Here is an 18,322-nt window from a genome sequence, read left to right on the forward strand (position 1 = left end):
ATAAGTAAATATAATAGGTTTTAATTTTAATTATTTGGCTTCAACTAGTTGTTGATTTTAAGTTATTGGTGTGCTGCTTTGGGTCACTATTAGAGGAGAAAGGCCAGATAAAAATCAGATGTATAACAAGAACCATCATGTGTCACTAAGTGACACCGCAACCCTTTTTCAAGGTTTTCCAGGTAGAATACAGTATTCAGAAGTGCCTTACCCTTCCCTTCCTCTAGGGGCGCCCTGGGGCTGTGCAGCTGGCCCAAGGCTACCCAGGCTGGCTCTACTCGCAGGATGGCACTGCGGGGAATCGAATTCTCAACCTCTGGTTCTGCAGCCGGAGAACTAAATCACTGAGCACTAGCTTTGTTTGCATGTCTTACCTCTCGGGCAGAAAGCCGTGAGAGATTTATAAGCCTAGAAGGAGAACAGGTATAAAAGGAAACAGCAGCTCTTAACATAGGTGCATTCCTCTTTTTCTTACATTTGAGCCCCGGAGGCATCCGACATGCAGACAAAGCTGTTCTTTCTGTCGACAGATTATAAAACAAAAGCAAGCTGGTTTGCCAAATGTAGATTCAGGCAAGATAAATAGATTTTTCCTCTGAAGGGGGTGCTGATCATAGATTAGAGTTAGGCATCCTTCAGTCTCGAAAGACTATGGTAGCGTGCTCTGTATGGAGGGCTTGGAACAGCGTCTTGTGTGGCTGAGAAGGCCAATTCGAGAGTGACAGTCCCTTCCACACTGAAGACAAATCCAGTCTGTCCCCTGTCCGGCTCCCTGGTTTTGCTTCCTTTGTGACTTCCTCTTGGCCTCGGCCTGCTGGGCAAGGGTCTCTTCAAATTGGGAGAGGCCGTGATGCACCGCCTGCCTCCAGGCTGAACGCTCAGATGTCAGGGTTTCCCATCTGTTGAGGTCTATTCCTAAGGCCTTCAGATCTCGCTTGCAGATGTCCTTGTATCGCAGTTGTGGTCTCCCTCTGGGGCGCTTTCCCTGCACTAATTCTCCATAGAGGAGATCCTTTGGAATCCGACCATCAGCCATTCTCACGACGTGCCCGAGCCAACGTAGACGTCGCTGTTTCAGTAATGTGTTCATGCTGAAAATTCCAGCTCGTTCTAGGACTGCTCTGTTTGGAACTTTGTCCTGCCAGGTGATGCCAAAAATCCGTCGGAGGCAACGCATATGGAAGGTGTTCAGCTTCCTCTCCTGCCGTGCACAAAGAGTCCATGACTCACTGCAGTACAGGAGTGTGCTTAGAACACAGGCTCTATAAACCTGGATCTTCGTATGTGTCGTCAGCTTCTTATTGAGCCATACTCTCTTTGTGAGTCTAGAGAACATGGTGGCTGCTTTGCCAATGCGTTTATCCAGCTCGACATCTAGAGAGAGGGTGTCAGAGATGGTTGAGCCGAGGTACACAAAGTCATGAACAACCTCCAATTCTTGTGTGGAGATGGTAATAGAGGGGGGTGAGTCCACGCCCTGGCCCATGACTTGTGTTTTCTTCAGGATACTGCACGAGCATCTCATCTAGGGAAGCCCTTAATTCTCTTAACTGGTGAGCCAACATAAGATATTGGAAGACCTTCTGTTGCTGCAGAAGACAGACCACTGGTTGAAACACTTAGTGATATCCTGGAATATTACTAATCTTCCTGTTAATGCTTTTTGCTTTACGTTTGTACCAGGACGTTTGTGGTTCTTGGTTTTAGTGAGGTTTTGATCCTTAATTATTTAATCTAGTTCTAGATTGGAGAGATGTTGTTTGTGTGGTGCGGGAAAAGCCTGTAAAGTTTGTTTACTTAATAAAACCCAGTATGACAATACAGCTAACGTTAAAAACCTAAAACACCCAGGAATAAATAGCAAGCATCTAGCTCAAACTGCACTGAGATTTAATTGCAATTAAAGCTAAAATCCAAGAAGCGTCCAGTAAAACAATCTTTAAAGTATATCCCCTTGCTAATAAGAAAGGAAACTGGAAGAAGTTAAGAGTGCAAATCAATCCAGCCACTAATGGAAAAGCAGCTAATTAAACCTCTGTGTGCTGGCGCCCAGCAAGCCAAAGCACTCCTCCTGAATTGACAGGACAATTAATTGAAGATGAAAGTGGAAGTCTCCAGTACAAAATCAAAATGCTGTGTCATGTAGTATTGTCACGTTGCAGAGCGCCCTTAAATCTAGCGGGGTATTGCTGTCTTCAAGATCCTCTGAAATTATGGGTCAGAGAATATGAGGCTTGGCAGCAGCCTCTGCAAAAGAATCTCAGAATTGGAGCTGCTCACATGCAGCTGCAAGACAAGCTGAATTAACAGAGTCACCTTTTCCAACACAAGTTCCAACGGCTGCACCTTCACAATGATAAGAGAATAAACTCAAAAGGAATTCAGAAGAAGGCAAGGGTCACAAGAACGGAATGATTTCATTCTTTTTCTCAGAGAAAGGACTCAAGGCACACACAATTGAAATAAAATGAAATTAAAACAAATCTGAAGGAAATCCATTTTGCAGGAAATCAACCCTGAGTGCTCCCTGGAAGGACAGATCCTGAAGCGGAGGCTCCAATACTTTGGCCATCTCATGAGAAGAGAAGACTCCTTGGAAAAGACCCTGATGTTGGGAAAGTGTGAAGGCAAGAGGAGAAGGGGACGACAGAGGACGAGATGGATGGACAGTGTCATCGAAGCGACCAACATGACTTTGACCCAACTCCGGGAGGCAGTGGAAGACAGGAGGGCCTGATGTGCTCTGGTCCATGGGGTCACGAAGAGTCGGACATGACTTAACAACTAAACAACAACAAATGGCAAAGATTCGCGAAGGCTTTCATGTCCGGGATCTAATGGTTGTTGAGAGCTTTTTGGGCTCTTTGGCCGTGTTCAGAACACGGCCAAAGAGCCCGAAAAACCCACAACAACCAAATGGCAAAGACTTCTCAGCTGCCCTGGGAGAGGTGTAACGGCCTTGATTTACAAGATAACAGATTTCATCTGAACTGAAAATACTGATGGTAAAGAGCAGTCTGACCGTGGGCCTTTCTCACTAAGCATTTTCAAGGAGAAACAGACCAATAAGACATGCATGTTATAGGTCTAGATTTCCGAGATAAGACCAAAAATTGGCTTATACTGTATATCTGCCTCCAACTTTTAAGAGGGTTTTTTTATGTTTTCCTAGTTATCCGAAAGGCATTGCAATTAATCAACGTTGATGTTTCCACAGCAGCACCACTGGAGTGGGTAAAAGTTACTGTTTTTAAAACTTAGAACCTGAGATGGGCATGAACCAGTTCATCCCAGTTCGTAAAGTGCAGGTGCTGCTGCTCCCCTTCCCCGCCTCCTCCGCTGATCCAGCCACTCACCAGGCCCAGCTTGCTTGCTTTTCTCACCTCCTCGGCTGATCTCCCAGCCAGGAGCAAGAGATCAGACTTCTCTGCCCCACCCTTTTCTCTGATTGGCAGGTCAGCCAAGAGGGCGGGGCAGAGAAGCCTGAGCTGCTGCCGGGACTGGGAGATCCGTTGAAGATCATGGAGGCTGGGCCTGGTGGACGAACTGGGATGAACTGGAACAAACTGGTTCGTGCCCATTTTTACTTAGAACTCCCAGAATATCCCAGGTGGTATGCTGGCCAGGGATTCTGGGAGTTGTAGTCCAAACAACAACAACAACACACCCATTCTGGGAATTGTAGTAGGAAAAAAATAGTTTAATTTTTGTGAACTCCGAGCAACAAGATTTGTAGAGAGTTCTGCATTTTCAACAACAAAGATGGAAGAAAATCCGCCAGCATTTCACATTCCAAAAATTATTTCTCTTGGAATCTTGCTGAGAGGATGGAAAGCAGCCGTGCTTGACTGGGTGGGTGGATGACAGCCTGAACCCGCCGCTTCCATGCTATCTGAAGACAAAGCTTTTCTGTTCCAGTCAGAACCCCATCCCGCCCAGCCCTGTTCTTTCTGCTTTCATTTTTTCCTTCGCAGCTGTTCCTCTTGGCCCTTCCTTCATCGGAAGAGGAAAAGACAGCTCAGTCCTGTATGGCTGCTTAGCTCCAGGGATCCAGATGTTGCTCATCCATGCACAGATATGTTCTTGGGCCACGATTCCACTCACATACATATTAATGCTGGACTTCCAAGCAGGAAGAGAGGCACTGAGATAAAGAATTTCTCCTATGTTCTGTGGGATGACAAAGTATCTTTATACAGTGGTGCCTCGCTAGACGATGATCATCATTCCACTGAAATCGCTGTTTAGCAAAATCATCGTCTAGCGAAAAGCATTTTCCCATTGGAATGCAATGAAACCTGTTTAATGCGTTCCAATAGGGAAGACTCGTCGTTGTCTAGTGAAGATCGGCCATAAGAAAGCCGCTTTGCGAACCGCCAATCAGCTGTTTAAATAGCTGTCTTGCGAAGCTTAGGTCCCGAAAACACCTGTTTTGCAAGCATGGAGGGAGCTGTCAAAATCGTTGTATAGCGAAAATTGGTTTTTGAAGCAGGGACCAAACATTGTCCAGCGAAATTCCCCCATAGGAATCACTGTTTGCGAATCGCTATAGCGATCGCAAAAAGTCAATGTCTAGCAAAAAAACTGTCATACGGGATAACTGTCTAGCGAGGCATCACTGTATCTGGTCAATACTGGGGTGATGGAAGCCAACCAAGAGTGTTTCAGGACTGTTCAGACCGACAGATTTTTAAAATGAACCTTCATGGGTTAAATTCATCAGATGCATAGTTTCTCATTTTTGAAGGTTTCTGCCAAAATAAATCTGTTGGTCTTCAAAGGTGCCAAAAGATGCTTCTCACCTCCTTTCTCATTAGGGGGGAAGAATTAATACAATGACGTATTCAAAAACTGCTGGATGGCTCAATGAGTTAATTAGTGGAGCCTCTGGCTGTTGGAGCCAAAGATGGGGAGTTCAATTCCTCACTGGGCTTCCTGGGAGAAGAGCCAGCCTGGGTAGCCTTGGGCAAGCTGACCAGAGTCCCAAGATACCCCCAGAAGAAGAGAAGAGTAAACCACTTTTGGGTATTCCCTAACTATTTATTTTTATTTATTTATTTGATTTATATCCGCCCATCTGGTCTGGTCGACCACCTAGAAAATCCTGAAAAGGTATTTGCAGTAGGAAAATAATGACTCAAGAAAAATGGCAGTATGGATTAAAAACACAGCTGCAAGCTATAGTAAAATAGAATAACAGAAGAGGAGCCATACTGGATCAGGCCAAGGGCCCATCTCATCCACCTCCCTGGATCTCACCATGGCCTTACCAGGAGAACACAAGACAACTAGATCCCTGTCTCCTGATCCCCCTCCCCTGCATCTGGCCTTTGGAGGTCCCTTCCTTTGAAGCCTGGAGGAGACACAAGCCCATCATGACTTTTCCTCCATCAATCTGTCCAGTCCCCTTTTAAAGCTGTCTAGGCCAGATGCCATCACCACATCCGGTGGCAAAGAGTTCCACAGACAAACAACAGATTTTCTTTTGTCTGTTCTCTCTCTCCCAACACTCAGTTTGAGTGGATGTCTATATAGGTATGTACCAGAAAAAGCACAAAGCACATTGACAGCACACGTTGTTTCCTTTCCTTTCCTGCATCAGTACGAAACACAATGTCCTTTACTGTCAGTCATAACTGAATGTCATCCATTATCTTCAGTGTGAATGCTGAAGAACATTTGCTGCTGGCTGTACTGGAAAAAAAAGAATCCATCCAGGCTCCAAGCGCGCAGGTCACGTTAACTGCTGGATGCAGTCGCCGAAAGTTGGAACATTCAGGAGAGCCTCCATCCCCCTTCGGAACGAAAACCACACCCACACTTCTGACTGTACGAGAATAAAGCAGAGAGTGTTGAGGAAAGAAAGACACCGCATCAGGAAAGGTAGCAGGGGTTCTTACTCTAGGGAGGAGATGCAGGGCGTTAAGGGATGATCCCTCGCCTCTCGTGTCCGAAAGTAAGATTTCTCCTTTATCTTGTCCCCAAAGAGGATGAAGAAGACATGAGGAGGAGAAGGGAAGGGTCCTCCGTCCACAATATGGATCTAGGTGGAAAGGAGGTCATCAAAGGTCAGAGCAGGTAAACATTGAGTGTAGGAATCATGAGTAAGCACCTCCTTTCTCCATCGGCTCCTTCCCATGCAAAAGCACGCACCTGGTTCAATGCAGGCTAAGTTGCGCCCAGTCACCTGCAGCAGAAAGTCCATTTCACTGGGGAGCTCGGGAGAAAAAGCCCCGAGCACTTCTGTCATATCTCAGCAGAGAGAGCTCAGAGAGCAGCGGGCACACCGTTTAGGACCAGATTTCAGGCTGAAAGCAGCTTGCATTTTTTTGCACCTCGGTGGGACTGCAGATGCAAATTCTGAGATGACAGAAACTTTTCCTCTAAGACATGAGACAGTGCTCCCATTCCCCCCCGTTTCGTTTAGTCGTTTAGTCGTGTCTGACTCCCCATGACCCCATGGACCAGAGCACGCCAGGCCCTCCTATCCTCCACCGCCTCCCGGAGTTGTGTCAAATTCATGTTGGTTACTTCACAGAAACTGTCCAGCCATCTCATCCTCTGTCGTCCCCTTCTTCTCTTGCCGTCACACTTTCCTAACATCAAGGTTTTTTCCAAGGAGTCTTCTCTTCTCATGAGATGGCCAAAGTACTGGAGCCTCAGCTTCAGGATCTGTCCCATTCCCCCCACCCCCCTTTTAGTTAGATCTTGGAGATATTTTGTGCGTTTCTGGGACTATTTCCCCCGTTACTATAAACTACATGAAACTGAGAAATGCAGTACAGGAAGAGTGTCCTTGTTCCACAGAGAGTAGAAGTAATACACTGGATGACTCTCTCTCTCTCTCTCTCTCTCTCTCTCTCTGTGTGTGTGTGTGTGTGTGTGTGTGTGTGTGATGTTTCCTTGCGACCAATGTGTGTGTTCTGTATGTCTAGACCAAGGGTCTCCAAACTTTTGACTGTGAGGGCCACACCAGATATTTCCCAAATTTTTGAGGGCCAAAGGAACAGGAAAATGTCTGCACATACATGCAGCTGCACATGCATCCATGCACTCCCCACCCATATTCCTGCATGCACTCCCTGCATGACCCCCACATACATACATTCATGCATGCATGCACACACACAGCCTGCTGCCCTGGAGCCCCATCACAGGCTGAAGGGAATGGGCTGGTTAAAACAACATGGCAGGCCGGATATGGCCCGTGGGCCATAGTTTGGAGACCCCTGGTCTAGACAAAGGGGAAAGGCACTAAGGCATGGAGACGTCTGCAAAAATCACAGAGGGGAAACAGAGTTTGGTCTCCTGCAGAAGGTAAGCTCTCTCATGGGACTGGAATATTGTCACTGGCTGTCTACTACCTGTTTTATCTTTCCCCAAATTTCAGCAACATCACTCCCTTTTCATACCCCAAGGGGGAACCTGGGCCGATGTCCTTCCCCTTCAGCGACTTCGGGCTCCTCCTCTGAGGGCACTTTACGGGCAGCCTGTCAGGATGAAAGCCTCATTTGTTGCTATCTCTCCCACAGCTGCTGCTTTCCTGACACCACTCACTATGCAACATTTTTTTTCTTTTCCATCCGGGAAGGCACTGAGCAGTTGACCCCATTAGCAGGCCAATCGGATACATTAGTTATTGATGCTGCCTCCTGGAATGCGCCTTGCTTCGCTGAATGAATCCGAACGTTTCAAGAGGATGTGAGATCATGAGCGGTTTGATAACAGCACCATCTTTCTCTCCCCGTGGAGATGCTGGTAGGAACAATTAGCCCTGAAGAACAAGCATCCTTAATCACGGTGCCTGAAGGGGCTTCTCGCTGCCTCTGTTCCCAAAAACGAATCATCTCTAGCTTACAGCTGCAACGTTTGCCTGAACCAGGCCGGAGTGGAGTCTGTCTCCTCGAGAAAGAAAAAAAAGGGTGTATTTGACCCCTATTTGCACCGGGTTCAGGATCAAATTCTTTCCTCTGAAGGAATCAGAGGAGTGAGAAAGCTGTCAGATATCAGCTATGAGGGATGCCAGGAAGATAAGATGATGCAGTGGTTCCCCAGCCTTGGCCCTCCAGATGTTCTTGGACTACAACTCCCAGAAGCCTTCACCACCACCACCTCTGCTGGCCAGGGTTTCTGGGAGTTGAAGTCGAAGAACATCTGGAGGCCCAAAGTTGGGGACCACTGGGAGTTGGAAGGGGCCTTCAAGGCTGAATGAAGGAATCCAGATCAAAGCAGATTGGACAGATGGTTGTCTAATTTTCTCTTGAATGCCTCCAGCATTGGAGGGCTCACACACACACACACACACCATGAGGTCATGGGTTTCATTGTCGCACTGCTCTAACAGTTAAGATGTTTTTCTGGATATTCAGCTGAAATCTGGCTTCCTGTCACTTGAGCCCATTGGTACTTGTCCTGCTCTCTGGGAGGACTCAGAACCGATCCTGACCCTCCTTTGTATGAGGACCTTGCAAGACTTTGAAAAGTGCTATCCTATCTCCTTATACAGTTCACTTTATTCCAACAGAATAGAATTGAGGCAAGAGTGTCTATAATGGGTGGGTGGGTGGGTCGGTGAGGCCAACAGGCTGCATATTCCCCCAAGGGCGTTTGTATATCTCTCCTTGGTGGTGGTGGTGGGTTTCACAGAGCCCCCAAGGAAATACAAAAAATGACATCTGTGTGTTAGAAAAAGGGACCACCAGCTTTCTGTCCTGGGGCCATGAAGAAATCTGAATCTTTCCCAACAAAACAACAATTTCGGGGCCCTAGCAGCTGATGGGTGGCCTTGAATGTAATCCCTAATCTTTCGGACCGTGTCCAGCTTTGGTCTACATTAAAACACCAGTCCGAGATCACTTCTCTAAAGGCCCTGTGGTCATTAAAAAGGTTGCATCAACAGTAATAACTGAACTGATTTCTTGGGGATAATAATAATAATAATAATAATAATAATAATAATAATAATAATAATAATAATAATAATAATAATAATAATAATAATAATAATAATAATGATGATGATGATGATGATGATGATGATGATGATGATGATGATGATGATGATGATGATGATGATGATGATGATGATGATGTGCTATCCAGCCAATTCTGACTTATGGCAACCCTTTCCAGGGTTTTCCAGGTAGAGAGTGCTCAGAAGTGGTTTACCATTTTCTTTTTTTTGGGGGGGGGGGCTCCCTGGGACTGTGCAGCTGGCCCAAGGCTAGACAGGCTGGCTCTACTCACAGGGGATCCACTGGAAATCGAACTCCCAACCTCTGGCTTCACAGCCAGGTACCTAAACCACTGAGAAGCTACCCAGCCACGACACAAAATGAAGGCATCCGGATCTCCCTCCTCCGCATACCGTGTTTGGAGCATCCTTCTCCCTGAAAGATGTTTTAGATATCTGGAAGTCAACCTCCATCCATTTCTGCTTTTATTTTGACTCTCTTGGGTGGCCCTTGGTGGATTCTAGGAGCCAGAAACTGGCCCCTGGATCTTCGGCGTTCTCCCACCCTTGCTTTAAAGTGGCAAACATCCTTTTCCAGAGGCAGGGGGTATCCCGATCACCCACGACGGCTACACATCTAATCCTAGGATTTCCCAATTCACACATAAAACAAGAGCACTTCTCAGGAGTTGGCATGAGATGGCCTTTCAAAAATCAACACCTTTCTATCCTCCTCTCCAACCCAGAAGGCAGAAAGAACATCGTCCTAAACTCAGCAGTTACCCCTCTCTTTCCTTGTCTTCCAAGATGGTCCAGACCTAAGAAATCTGGCACGTGTCCCTGTTACCTTTTGATCTCCACCTGCCTCTTCTTATAAACCAATGATGCTGCACGTATTGTAGCTTCTTAGTTGACCCTCACATTTTTTCTCTTCAACTCCAACGGGTTTAGCGTAGATGGGTGAAATATTTTGTTTGTTCCTCTTCCATTGGTTTCCCCCCATTTTCACCCCTGATTACGCTCCTTTTAACAAACATGTTTAAATATATTTCAAATGTTTTGATCCCTGATGGAGCCCTGTGATAAGTGGAAACCAATTACCGCGGAGACACTTTCGTGGCCAGTTTTCCACTGCAGAGAAAAGGAGAGCCAAAAAGCAAACAAACACAAAACCCCAGGAGAGGTCAAGATGACCCACCCAATCTGGCTCGCTGTCTGTTTATCCCTCTCCAGCGGCTACTTTAAAGGCAATGTTGCTGCCCTCCTTCTAACAATGGGAGGGTGCCGATCATTAACGAATGCAGAAGAATTGTGTGCAGCTTGCCCACTTGCGATTTTTTTTTTACACATTCTCATTGCTGGATGCAATTCAATCTTCTAGTTCAGAAAAGATAGTTCTTGCCCCACGGACTAGTCCCAGTTGCCTGTGGTGTGTGTTTCAGATTCCAGACTCTTCTAGGCATGACTGGGGATAGCGTGAATGGTTTGCGTTTGGAGGTATGAATCAGCTCTCGCAAACTTAAGGTCATGGCTTCCCTTCTTGAGTCTATCCACCTCCTATTTGGTCTTCCTCTTTTCCTGCTGCCTTCAACTTTTCCTAGCATTATTGTCTTTCCCAGATATTTTTGCCTTCTCATGATATTCCGAAAGTGTAACAGCCTCCATTTCATCACCTTTGTTTCCAGGGAGATGGGCATTTATAATAATCATAGAATCATAGAAAAGTAAAATTCGAAGGGGCCTACATTGAATAGGAGGTTGGACTTGAGTCCGACCCCCTGCTCAGTGCAGGAATACAATCAAAGCATATCTGCTAGGTGATGATCTAAGTTTTTCTTGAATGTCTCCAGTGTTGGAGCGCTCACCAACTTCCAAGGTAACTGGTTCCCACTCTCGTACTGCTCTAACAGTTACGAATTTTTTCCTGATATTCAACTGAAATCTGGCTTCCTTCAACTTGAGCCCATTGTTGCATGTCCTGCACTCTGGGATGATCAAGAAGAGATCTTTCCCCTCCTCTGTATGACAGCCTTTCAAATACAGTATTTGAAAAGTGCTTTCGTATCACTCCTCAGTCTTCTTTTATCAAGGCTAAACATGCTCAGTTCTTTCAGCCTTTCCTCATAAGGCTTGGTTGCCAGCTCCCTGATCATCCTTGTCGCCCTCCTCTGAATTTGTTCCAATTTGTTAGCATCCTTCTTGAAGTGTGGTGTCCAGAAAAGGGACACAATAGTACTCGAGAAGAGGCCTGACCAGTGCTGAATAGAGAGGGACCAGCACCTTGCGGGATTTGGAAACTATGCTTCTATTAATGCAGCCTAAAATAGCATTGGCCTTTTTTGTAGCCACATCACCCTGTTGGCTTGTGATCTACAACAATTCCAAGATCCTTCTTGGTCGTAGTTTAGCTGAGCCAGGAATTCCCCCATCTTGTAACTGTTCAATTGATTTCTTCTTCCGAGGTGCAGGACTTTGCACTTATCCCTGTTGAATTTCCTTCTGTTGCTTTTGGCCCAGAGCTCCATCCTATCAAGGCCATTTGAATTTTGTTTCTGTCTTCTAGGGTATCAGCTATTCCACCCAATTTGGTATCATGTGCAAATCTGACAAGCATGCCCTGCACTCCCTCATCCAAGTCCTTAATAAAAATATTGGAAGAGCACCGGGCCCAGGCCTGAGCCTTGGTGTACCCCACTAGTGACCTCCCAGTTAGAGAAGGACCCATTAATCCTCACCCCCTGAGTACAATTCTGCAGTCAATTGTGTATCCGCCTGACACTTGAGCTATCCAGCCCACACCTAGTTAGCTTGCTAATCAGGAGATCACGGGGCACTTTGTCAAAAGCTTTGTTGAAGTCAAGATATACTATGTCTGCAGCATTCCCCCTGTCTATCTGGAAGTGACCTGATCAAAAAATGAGATCAAAAAATGTTCCTGACAAATCCGTGTGGGCTTCTAGTTATTACTGCATGGTTTTCTAGGTGACTGCACAGTGACCGCTTTACGATCTGTTCCAGAATTTTAATAATAATAATAACAACAACTGCATGCCATCAAGTCAATTCTGACAGGGTTTTCTAGGTAGACAGCAGAGATTCACACCATTCTCTTCATCTGTCTTGGGGGAGACGAGACACAGTCATCTTATAGCACCTCTTACAACCCCCTCGCCTGGTTTTTAGATTTAAAAACACACAGACACACATTTACTCTGAAATCAGAAATTACTTCTCATTTAATTTGAAGGGGCTGGGGCGATCCCTGTTGAGTTCTGGATCTGGAAGAATGGTATCCCCAAAGTTTGGCAGTCCCCTGCCCTGGAGGTAGATAAATATGCAGATCTCAGCTACTTGGTTAGTAGCAAAACTCTCCTAAAAGTGGCTTTGACTCTTCGATTTGGAACAGTTCTTCCACCTCTGGCAAGCGTTGATGGCAGCTGACTCCTGCTTTCAGGCCTTCTCCCTCACACTCTTTGGCAGGCGCTTCTGCCTTTCACTCCCTCGGCAACGTCCAAGAGCGAGGAGATACTGTACAGAGCCATCCGAGGAGGTCTGGGCTCTGGGGCTCCGGCAGGCACTCGTATCTGATCAGAGAGAGAGCCCCCCTTCCCCACCCCAATTCAAAAGGGAAGAGAATGGCCGTCTTTGCTTCCTGCCTTCTATTCATGCATCTCATTTGGGAAACAGAGAAAGAAACTCTTTATTTCCACTCCGCAGCCGGTGCATGAACAGGAACCTAGCCAGCAGCCTCTCTGGAAAGCCCGGCTAAGAAAGCTTTGATTGCCATCTGTGTCTGGCTGTTGTCTCATTGGCAGTCAGTGTCTGAGGCAGGAAAGAGAAGCCAGGAAGTGAGAAGAGGTCACTGAGATTGAGTGGAAGTGTGTGAGGATCACAGTTCCAGAAGCAGAGAGCGTGGGACAATCGCTGCATTGTGTCGTTCCCATGTGCCTTTCGCACCACTAAAGCTGGCCCTCTCTTTCGACTTGCTTGCTCAGTTCTTACAGACAGGAACACGAGCTATTGAATGCCGGCAGTGTGAGAGGGCCAAACTGGACAAGAGCCAAGCTTCGCACTTAGAAGGTGATAAGACATTACCCATCTAGAGGTGTCTTCTTTTCCTTCTGCATGTTTAGCCTTCGAAACAGAGCTTGTTGTGTCTCTCCTGATGACCGAACAAAAGTAAACTGATTTGCCGCTTCAAAAACGGAGAGAACGTAATGCTAAAATAATCAAACATCTTTTACTTCTTAAGGAAGCTCCACTTCTAACTACAAAGCTCAGGTCTTGTCTCAGCTTGTGATTCTTCTACTGAGATTGGCCCATGTGGTCCAACCCAAAAAGTGATGAATATAAGCAGTGAAGGGTTTCCATCCAGTCCTCTGACGACAAGAGCCCAAACGGTACCAGCATGGAGAAGCTAGGAAGCACAATCTTATGCTTTTCCCAAACAGGCCTGGCAGATCTTTGATTAAAATCTAAGCATGGTCATTAAGCAAACAGCACAGTACTTACAAGGAGGGCAATCTAGCACACTGCCGGGAGATTCAGGGGGAGTTCTCGGTACTGCAATGCAGAGAGCGACTGCTACATTCGTTCCCCGGTATTTACAGAAATTACAACTCATGGCCGGAGTGCGTCTGGCAGTGGCCCAGCCAATGTCTGACTCTCATGATTGGGAAACCAGATCTCACCAAAGAAAACCAGATGGTATCTGTGACAGCTATTTCCATCTTCGGAGGATTGCCCAGCTGCGTTTCTATCTAGATGTGGGTGCACTCACAGCGCTGATTCATGCCCTCGTAATCTCAAGAATAGACTACTGCAGTGCTCTCTATGTGGGGCTACCTTTGAGGCTGAGGCTGAGACTTCAACTGATCCAAAATTTGGTGACCAGATTAATAACTGGGGTGAAGAAATTCCAGCACATCTCCCCCACTCTGGCCGCCATTCATTGCTACCGGTTCGTTTCCGCATCGCATTTAAGGTTATGATGATAACATTCAAAGCCCTAAACGGTTTAGGACCTCTGTACATATCAGAACGCCTGCTCCTGGCCAGATCTGTCCATAATACCTATTCTTCACAGAAGTTTCCTGCTCCCAAGACTCCCCTTGAACTGCCACCACCCTGAACTGGAAGCATTGTCTGGGCACGACCTGTTTGATTTTAAACAAAAGGCTGTTTTAGAATTTGTGCCACCCTGAACAACACTGAAGAAATCTAAGAAGGTCAAAAAATGACAAATTCGATATTTCTTAAAGATGGACGCATGGCCGCTAAAATGGTAGCTTTCTGTTGTGTAAATGCGTTATCGGAAACAAACAGAAAGTGCCTACAAACACTATAGACACAATATAAAACTTTTATTTTTGGTAGAATGTTTTTTGGCTAGCTCTTGGTGGGAAAAGGCTTGTTGGCAAAAGAGTGCCATCTGGTGCCTGTTTGGTCCATCGACCTGTACAGCTTCTTCCTCCACCCGCTTCACACACAAGTAAACTCCACGGCTGGTCCTTGAATCGCCTGGAAATGTTATTTCCAATTTCTCCATCCTTTGTGGGAGGTGAAATGGGAAGGTCAGTTTCCTCCAGTTTCTACAAGGGAAGGATACATTCTCCAGCTGTTTCTCAAAGGATCCGTCACCATGACCCTGTTTCCCCAAAAATAAGACTTGGCCTGAAAATAAGCTCTAGTGTGATTTTTCAGGATGCTCGTAATATAAGCCCTACCCCAAAAGTAAGCCCTAGTTAAGTGAAACCCCGCCTTCCACGCATGTGCAGCCACCAGAAAAAGATGAGATGGCTGTATTTGAATAAATGTAGATGGTTGTACAGTGGTTCCTCGCAAGATGAATTTAATTCGTTCTGCGGTTAATCTTGTCTTGCAAAATGCGTTTTTCCATAGGAATGCATTGAAATGTAATTAATGTGTTCCTATGGGCAAAAAAAGTCAAATTTGGTTTACAAAGGGTTTATTAAGTGCTCTTTAAAGACATACACATTGTGCAGATGATTTTAAAAATTCAGTCAAAAAACTTTAACTTTTTAAACATCATAGAAAAACATTTAAAAATCAGCAAACATGAGGAAGGAACAAAAAACAGAAAACATTCTTCTTGCGAAACATGGCCATAGGATCATTTGTCTTGCGAGTCATCAACCCCATTGCCAAAACCATTTGTCTTACGAGTTTTTTGTCTTGTGAGGCACTTGTCTTGGAAGGCAGCACTGTATATGAAAAAAAATAAAACATCCCCTGAAAATAAGCCCTAATGCATTTTTTTTTCGAGCAAAAATTAATATAAGACCCCGTCTGATTTTCGGGGAAACACAGTAGGAGTGGTCATCATAACACGGCTTTGTTCTTCTTTTTTCCACAAAAGGTCTGAGGCAGATTTCAGCAGGAGCAGCAGCACCTTAGAACAGCATCATCCAGTCCAGCCCCTGTCAAGGAGGCCCAGTGGAGATTCGAACCTGCTACAACTGGCCCCTTGACCACCATGTTGCTCCTGGTTATATGGGGTGGGGGACTGTGTGACCTTGTGGTGTCACTGACAAGAATGGGCAGAAACAACCACAGCACATTTTAATAATTTGAAATACTTTTATCCCACCTTTCTCCTTAAAAGGACCCAAGGCGGCTGACATTGTAAAACAGCATTTGAAAGCTAAGAACAGTAAGTATACCATTATTAAAAAAGGAATTCGTTCATTCGTTTAGTCGTTTAGTCGTGTCCGACTCTTCGTGACCCCATGGACCAGAGCACGCCAGGCCCTCCTGTCTTTCACTGCCTCCAGGAGTTGGGTCAAAGTTGTGTTGGTCGCTTCACTGACCCTGTCCAACCATCTCATCCTCTGTCGCCCCCTTCTCCTCTTGCCTTCACACTTTCCTAACATCAAGGTCTTTTCCAAGGAGTCTTCTCTTCTCATGACCAAAGTATTGGATGGCCAAAGTACTGGAATTAAACAAGTGTTATACTGAAATGGTAAATAAAACCAACATTAAAACACATTTAAAACAACAGAGCACAGCAACCCATTTAAAACACCTCTCAGACCACCAGTCATTAAGGGGAAGTTTGCCTGAAGAGAAAGGTTTTGGCCTCCTTGCAGAAGGACAGCAAAGAGGGGGCCAGGCTGGCTTCCAGTGGGAGGGAGTTCCAAAGTCTGGGAGCAGCCCTTTCTCCTGTGTCCCCACCAAATGCATGTCTGAAGGTGGTGGGACTGAGAGAAAGGCCTTCCCTGATGATCATAACACCCAAGAAGGCTTATCAAGGGAGGTGCCGTCTTTCAGATACTTGGACCCAAGCTTTTGTGGGTTTTGTAGGTCAAATCTAACAGTCTGAATTGTGCCCAGAAACATACATATATGTACATACAAATATTTTCCCACATTGTTTACCATTCTCTTGGATTCTATAGGGTTATTTTCTAAACTGGCATTGCAAACACAGAAAACTTTGCAAAGATCTGAAATTTTAAATCAAGTATAAGATCTACAGCAATGATATTACAAACTACGATGTCCGAATAGGATGCTACTGAAAATTACAAACACATCCGATCATGACAAGGGTTTCTTTACCCCTACTGCACATCTGAATAGACTTTCTATTCCCAAAACCTGTTGCAGATTTTTAAATTTCTGGTATAAATCCCTTGGTATGCAGTAGAAGTACAGAAATCTACAGAAGAGAATAATGACAAGTAACCCCTTTCTCATGAACTGGCCCTTAAAATCTCAGTAACTCACTCTGAAACATCTGTAGGTGAAAGAATAAAAACATTCCCATTACTTACAGTTGTGGACAGACCAACAGCAAAGAACCGTTCAGAGTTTGGGGGCAGGTGAACTGCAATCACAATTACACTAAAATCCTTGATGTCCCTATTCATGGGAGATGCTCTTTTCTTCAATGGAAGGGAGAGCAAGAACCTCAATCCATACTGAACTCGGAAGTTCGGCATTACATGTGATTCTACCATTTAGAAGTCTACAAAGTATCCAGGAAGTTTCCACTGTAGGCCATAGAATGCAGCCTTGGATTATTAGATAAATGACTCTCTGCTGCCACCTGGCGCCCAGGAGGTTATATTAAGAACCGAGACTTGGAAAAGAAAATGTATGTAAGGATACCCGGTGTGGTGTGTACTGCAGTGGATAAGAGCGGCGGACTAGGACCCAGGAGGCCTGGGTTCGAATCCCCGCTCAGCTACGGAAGCTCGCTGGGGTTGTGGAACTGGTGAAACCATTCATTAAATATCTCATTTACTGTACTTTGGAAGCCTTGTTAGGGCTGCTATAATTTGGTTACAACTTGACGGGCATATACATCAGCAACAAAAACCTTGAAAAGAAGCAGGAAAAGAGGAGAACCTAGGATGAGACGGATCAACCCAATAAAGGAACCCACAACCCTGAGTTTGCAAAAGCTGATCAGGATCGTTAACGGCAAGACATTTTGGAAGTGACTATTAGCTCTCCTTTCCTCGGAGCTGGGAGTTCTTTTCCCTACTAAGGGCATCGGAATTCATGGTCGAGCCTCTTGACTTCTTGGTCCATTCTGCAGCTTTCAGAAAGCCCGAAGACTCAGTCCCATAGCTGGCTCGTGGTCTGTGCAATGGGAAGCCAAGACCCTCAGATTTGAGGGATGGGGCACCCTCTCTCTTAGTCAACAAGCCACACACACCCTCGTCCTTGGCAAAATGTCTGGCTTTTATGTTTCATGGGCCTGAGCTGGTGCATTCCAGCTGCAAACAGTCCAGCAAAACATCTGTCTACGCTGCCAACTCTGCCTGGGGAAAGAGAAGCTGCAAACGGAGCCCTGGATGCGTGCTTTTTCGTATTGGACATCCAGGTTGTTTGGTCAGCTGTCTGCTTTCAAGGACCACGGCTGCTAAATCTAGCCAGATTTTTTATTTTTTTGGCTTTCCCATAACTCCCAAATTTTATCAAATCTGCACTTCTAGAGAACTCAAAAGCTCTCTTTTAACTTTTTTAGTCATCCAGCAGAGGGATTACTTATTCTATGCATGATCTGCACGGCTAATTTTGACTTTTTTTTTAAAAAAAATCATAAGCAAAATGTTATCATCTTAGTACCTTGGTTTTTTGTTTTTTTTTGAAAGGTGGGACAGAAATTAATTCAGGTGCCAGGAGTTTATTTCTTTGCCTTCAACAGACTAACACCAGATTGTCCCTCTGGAGAGATGTCAAACGGGGCCACCAAGCTGGTGTCAATGAAATACAATAGGGTAGCTCAGTTCTGGCATAAGCTGTGGCTAGATATTATGTATATTTCAAGCTTTAATCATGCTATGTGCCCTGAAGTCAGAACCAATTTATAGCGACCCTAACAGGGAAATATATAAG

This window comes from Pogona vitticeps, chromosome 5, assembly GCF_051106095.1.
Source record: "Pogona vitticeps strain Pit_001003342236 chromosome 5, PviZW2.1, whole genome shotgun sequence".
Lineage (NCBI taxonomy): Eukaryota > Metazoa > Chordata > Lepidosauria > Squamata > Agamidae > Pogona > Pogona vitticeps.